Below are 6859 nucleotides of genomic sequence, written 5' to 3' on the forward strand. Positions count from 1 at the left end.
AATAACCGTAGCTGGTTTCAATGAAAGAGTCAAATAATTGCAATAAATTCCAACAGCAGGTAAGTGCTAATTCCTGAAAATCTATTCACAAAGTGTTGCGATTAATAAAGACGATATTGTTGAGTTGGTGTCTTCTAAGGCTAAGTTCAGACTGCAGCCAAATGCAGCCCAAATCCGATTTTTTTGCCACTATTTGACCTGTATTTGACCTGTTAAAGACAGTCTGAACGGCACAAATCTGATTTTTTCAAATCCAACCCAGGTCACTTTCATATGTGGTCCTAAATCTGCTACATATTGGATATTTTGCAATGCGACATCAGTTGGAACAGCCACGTCGCATTTCTCCGACCATTACATCATTGAAATGCCAGTACAGCCCGACTGCAACGTGCTTGCGAACAGATATAGGTCGCCGGAGATGAGTGTCTTGTCGTCAGAGTGTTGCAGTCAGAGGCGGTCATAGATATATTTAAACGTTCTTCTTGTCATTCGAAAATTATGAATGAAGTCTGTGTGAGTGAAGTAGCTAACATCACTATCCCGTTACTCCTGACTCCGACTCTGCATCCACATACTCCATTGTACAGACGTAGCAGCCATTGCACCACAAAAGGCCATAGCAAAAAACCTTTTTTTAATCTTCTACTTAAAATTATTTGACTGTTGTAGCAGCCCTTGGCATCAATGAAACGGCGTAGAGTTCGACTGGTGCAAATCTTTATTTCATCATCACGCACCGTGAAACTAAAACACAAACATTTGTACTGGGTGGGGAAGCAAAATTTACAATATTTTGAGGCAGGGATTGAAAGACAGTGTATGACCAATTCATTTATTGAAAGTCATGAGAATTTATTTGCCACAAGAAAATTGACATAATAGAAAATGTTTTTATTCTATGTGTCCTCCTTCTTTCTCAATAACTGCCTTCACACGCTTCCTGAAACTTGTGCAAGTGTTCCTCAAATATTCGGGTGATAACTTCTCCCATTCTTCTTTAATAGTATCTTCCAGACTTTCTCGTAATAGTTTTGCTCATAGTCATTCTCTTCTTTCCATTATAAACAGTCTTTATGGACATTCCAACTATTTTTGAAATCTCCTTTGGTGTGACGAGTGCATTCAGCAAATCACACACTCTTTGACGTTTGCTTTCCTGATTACTCATATGGGCAAAAGTTTCTGAAAAGGTATAGATAATAGTGTTAGGTATGATTATGACATCAATATATGTTTGGTTTCAAAACAATTGATGTAGTGCCTGCTGAGAAAAAACAGCTAAATGTTCATTGTAAATTTTGCTTCCCCACCCTGTACATACGTTATTTTACAAAGTTTACTTAGGTTACATTTTCTTTAAAAGCACAGACATTATTACAAACAAGACATATTACTCATAATTAAAACTGTAATTTAATACACACATTTCAAACAAAAGAACAAAACATACCACTACAATTAATTAACACATACCTTGCTCCGCCTACCAAGGGTGCAAACTCCTCACTCATCCAGTGTATAACAACAGGTATGCGAACCAAACTGTGCTTTAACAACAAAAAAAACACAACAACCCATTCCACATGACTGTCAAGCTTGATATTTGTTCAAAATAATGTGGCAAACAAATCAAACTCAAATGTTCTTTCTGGTCACCTCACTTCTTTGTTCAGCACAGTCCTGCTCTGCTCTGTGTGGCAACCCAAATACATGTGGCAAAACAGGTATGTGGCAATCAGCCTCATTCTATCCCAAAAAGGGGTGTGGCAACAATAAAACAAAATGGGAAGAAAATCCAACAGAAACCAAAAATAAATAAAAACAAAAAAAAAGGAAGAAAAACCTAAAATAATAAACATATCAACAGGCCACTAACAACTGTAATGGTGCTGACTTCGGTTGTAGAGAAACTTTATCAGTGCCACACACACGCCGATAAGAGATGCCTCCATATTTACTTCTGTAAACACAGTGCGTGCTGCGTGGTCACGTATTATGTCAGGACCTCTTTTGCGCATGAGGGTCACTTCAGGGTCGCATTCAGTTCATACTTAAAACTGATAGAAGTCGCGTTTAATTTGTAATATGAATGAGCACACAAAAAATTGGATTTCACCAAAAAATCCGAATTGTGCATTAACACCTGCTGTGTGAACGTAGCCTAAGGTACTTGTGTATTTTAGTGGTGTAGGCTCATAAAAACATCCCCCATTTGCCCAATTTTTCCAGCTCCAAATCAGATATTGGAATTATATCTTGCTTCCTCCCTTAAAGAATAGATGAATGATATTTTTGCATTACCGCTGTGAAATTTGAGCACATCAATTTAGCTTTGCCAGAGGGAAGAGGGCCTTGGTCATCTCCCGTGCAGCTCGTTCTACTCAGTAAGTGTGCCATGGCTTTGAAAGTATTTCCTGCCAGTGCCCATTGAATGAATGAGGTAAAAACGATGACAGGGATATTACACCGACATGCCAACACTAGATCATTGAAAAGTCTTTGCCCCGGGGTCATAAATTAGATTCTAATGATTTTGTCATCCTGTTAAAACAATAACTTTCAAGCCCAGTCTCCTTTTTTCCATCTCCGTACGTTTGATTTATGCTTTTAATTTTTTGATGGCAAGAAATAGTCTGACACTTGTGCCATTATGATGTTGATGGGATGAAATACTGTCACAATTCATTTTCCTTTTCAGATTTAATTAGTTTACTTTAAAATGCCATCCATCATTACTGGTGTAGATGAAATGTAGAGAGTAGTGAGAGAGCAGGGAGTCTTGGCGAGAGGACTATGTTTTACAGTTGACTTCCTGGGAAATAAACGCCGCCTGCATTATTCATGAAGCTCGCCATAACTTTAATCTGATTCTTAATTCTAGACTTTCCGTCTCTGACAATATTTCACGACACTCTTTCCCACTTTCTTTGAAACCTTCATCTTTCCGAATGTGTCTTCAGGTGGATTATCGCTGCTGCTGTTGATAGCATCATATTGTATTGCAAATGAGAAGGCAGTATGTCTGAGATCAGATTAGCAGGCAGCTCGATTTAGTGTTCCAGCTTTTCATTAATCAGGCGACGAATTGATGGTTCTGTGTCAAAGAAGAACAAGACATTAAAAGACTACATCTTAGTCCTGAAAACAGTCTGCATCCTAAGTAATTTCCATGCATGTTATCGCGTATGAACATCCATTTTCTCATTTTCTTAGCTTGGATTTAAAACCTGTTAAATAGCTTAATATGTTTAACATGCTGTATAATTTGTCATTAGATTTGTTAGGTTGTTGCTCCAAAAGGTTTAAACAAATGAGCAAACAAATCATTTATGATACAGAAAAGCAGCATGAATTATTAATAATTGTTACTTTTTAAAACCACCTCATAATTTTTACACAATTAATAAAAGTGATAATTTAATGGGTCTTTTAAGGAGTTAATGTAGGTCCACAAGAAAAAAATTAAAATGAGTCTGGTATGGTAATGTTATCCAATTTATGCAGTAGGAATAATATTCTTCACTAGCGGATCTTATTAAATGTCATTATTCTCAAGTGTTACAGTATAACATTAATTAGGAGAAAAGGCAAAGCTAATTGTGAGAGCACTGCCTCATATTTTCTTGTATTTGGTTTTAATACACCGTGAAGTGCATTTATTTATCTTGAAGTGACAGAGTGAACATAGTGCTAGAAATAACTCCGTTTTTCTCTAAGCTCTATATTCACCAAGTTAAAGCCTGAGGCTAATGTAATATTACCAAAGATCATGCAAATGACCCTTCAAACTTTTGCCTCTCTCTGTTCCTGGCTGCTGTCCTTCCTGCTGCTTTTTTCACTTACACAAGAATATGCGCATATTGCTGCTGGTGGGTAATTATCTAACATCAGTTTAACTTATCTGTCTGATGGTATCAGTAAAGCTGCGGTGGTCTGCTTGTTAGGAAGACCTTGGCTTCACATTATACATGGAACACACACATGCAAATCAATAGTATTGATCAGTGTGATGCTGTATTAATTGGATATTCCTGATAAACACAAACAACATGTCAACCTAGCGTCCACATTCCTCAAAGCTCATGACTATGACATAATCCGTCACTTGCATAACTTCTGCTTAATGGTGACCCCTGACTTTTTGGTCAGGTTGCTAGGCGCTATTGTATTACCCTTGAGGGCTAGCCCTAAATGCCACAGGTCACAAGGTCACCATGCATATATGGCCTTCAGTACCTATCTGTACATCAAAGTGAATGGTGTTTACTGAAAAGGCTCCATCAGTTGTCCAAACTAATCCATCTCACACTCCAGGCCCCTGTGCTTTTGGAGGAGGCTCATAGTACATGTAAATATACTTTATGTTGTACGTGAGTGCGATCTGTAGATCAATACAGTTAACTTTACAGTAACATAAAACCTCTGAGCAGCAATAATGATGTGGTTACAGTATGTAGGAGAACACTCTCCAACTCTACAGCATGCATTACAGACACAGTAATGTATCAAAGAGAGTGAAGAGATGCATGCAGTGTACAGTATGAAGCAGGTATACAGGGTGGGGAAGCAAAATTTACAATATTTTGAGGCAGGGATTGAAAGACAGTGTATGACCAATTAGTTTACTGAAAGTCATGAGAATTTATTTGCCACAAGAAAATTGACATAATAGAAAATGTTTTTATTCTATGTGTCCTCCTTCTTTCTCAATAACTGCCTTCACACGCTTCCTGAAACTTGCACAAGTGTTCCTCAAATATTCGGGTGACAACTTCTCCCATTCTTCTTTGATAGTATCTTCCAGACTTTCTCGTAATAGTTTTGCTCATAGTCATTCTCTTCTTTACATTATAAACAGTCTTTATGGACACTCCATCTATTTTTGAAATCTCCTTTGGTGTGACGAGTGCATTCAGCAAATCACACACTCTTTGACGTTTGCTTTCCTGATTACTCATATGGGCAAAAGTTTCTGAAAAGGTATGGATAATAGTGTTAGGTATGATTATGACATCAATATATGTTTGGTTTCAAAACAACTGACGTAGTGCCTGCTGAGAAAAAAAAACTAAATGTTCATTGTAAATTTTGCTTCCCCACCCTGTATATAGACTATATGCTTTTACTCCTTAATACAGGGCCTATTTTATCTTGCTGTGCTGTTTCAAGCATATACAGTATGAAGGACCTCAGTATCTTAGGCTACATTCAGACTACAGGTAAATGTGGCCCAAATCTGATTTTTTTGCCCATATGTGACCTGTATCTGATCTGTTAAAGACAGTTTGAACAGCACAAATCCGACCCAGGCCACTCTCATATGTGGTCCTAAATCCATAACATATCCGATATTTTGCCATGCAACTTCAGTCTGAATGGCCAGGTCACATTTATCCAACCTTTATGTCATTGAAATGTGACAAATGTCACAATTCTGCATCCCACGAGAAGAAATGATGGGAAAAATATATTTAATTCCATAAATACGGTGCATGCCTACGTGGTCACGTCAGGACCTCTTTTGTGCATGCGGGTGACTTCAGGGTCGCATTCAGTCCATACTTAAAACTGATAGAAGTCGCATTCAATGTGTAATATGAATGAGCACACTAAAAAATTCGATTTCACCCAAAAATCCAAATTGTGCATTAAGACCTGCTGTGTGAACGTGGTCTCAGTCTGTTAAACCCATAGAGACCCAGTGCTACTTTTTTGGCTGTTCCCAAATTTATTTTTCTCTCTATTTTAACCTTTTTAAAGTAATTTATCACTATCTATCATAGTATTATCCTCTGTATTTTGTGTTTTTTTTCAGTGAAAATCAGGTATTTTCCAATATTTAATTTATTGATCATGCAGTTTAATTATCATGCTGAGTTGACAGTTGAGGGTTATTATATCAAAAACAGACAACTGAAGAAAAAGTGACTTCTTGAGTCAAATATATCATTAAATGAACATAATCCACATTTCCACGTTCACTATGGAGCCTCTGAATGTCCACATGGGTCATATCTGATGACCATGAAAAGATGACAAACTGCATTTTACACCAATTATTTGCATGTATTGACAGGATTAGTGGATCAACAGGTATTAAACAGTTTATATCAGTAGATGCTTTTGGTCACCAGTGGCTGTTTGGGTCTTTATGGGTTAAATAAATGCGATGCTGTCTATTTCTTATCAAATGCTGAAAATCTTTTTATTCAGTGGGAAGGTAAGGCTGATGAAACTGATAGTAAGAGCAGGGCTACAGGATTCACATCCTTCAGGTACAAGAGGGATTAGAGGTACAAAGTAGAGACTCTATAGTAAAGGTTTCTCCAGCAATACTTAAGAGCAGTAACTATAAATACACCGCACAGGAAAATTAGCAATGGAAAATTAGCTTTAATATATTGTAGCTCTACATGCTTCATAAAGTGACTTAAAGAGATATTTAAGTAAGTAACAACTTCTGCAAAGCATGTGTTATTTTTGACAGGGGCTTGTCTTGACGCTGTGAGAACATAATTATCAGTACTTTAAGTCTTGACACTCTTACAAACCTGAACACAGGTTGTTGAAACAGAGTAATTACCATTTCACATTCACTGCATTATTTAGTTTAGCAAAAGCCCTGTTCATGTAAACTAGTGTGTGTACAAGAAAAAGTAAACAGGATATGAAACACAAATATTTTGATAAACTGGTTCCTACTTTGAAGAAGAGTGTATAAAACCATATGCACGTTATGTTCTGGTCCTTTTATGCTCTATTTACACAAAGGCTAGGTGTAGATATTCTGTTCAAGAGTGTCTGAGAGAGAATAAGGAAAGAGAGAGGGAGAGAGAGGACAAAAAGACGGAGGACA

The 6859-nt window shown here is 37.2% G+C and overlaps 1 long non-coding RNA gene across 1 annotated transcript; it reads right to left on the reverse strand.

The window, feature by feature from the left end:
• Positions 1 to 248: 248 nt before the first annotated feature.
• On the reverse strand, positions 249 to 5439 carry LOC115425474 (uncharacterized). The gene is made up of 3 exons (XR_003936243.1): positions 5345 to 5439; positions 1473 to 1476; positions 249 to 290 (listed from the first exon to the last, which is right to left on the reverse strand). It is a non-coding gene; the product is annotated as an uncharacterized LOC115425474 (long non-coding RNA).
• Positions 5440 to 6859: the final 1420 nt, after the last annotated feature.

This window comes from Sphaeramia orbicularis, chromosome 9 (assembly GCF_902148855.1).
Source record: "Sphaeramia orbicularis chromosome 9, fSphaOr1.1, whole genome shotgun sequence".
Lineage (NCBI taxonomy): Eukaryota > Metazoa > Chordata > Actinopteri > Kurtiformes > Apogonidae > Sphaeramia > Sphaeramia orbicularis.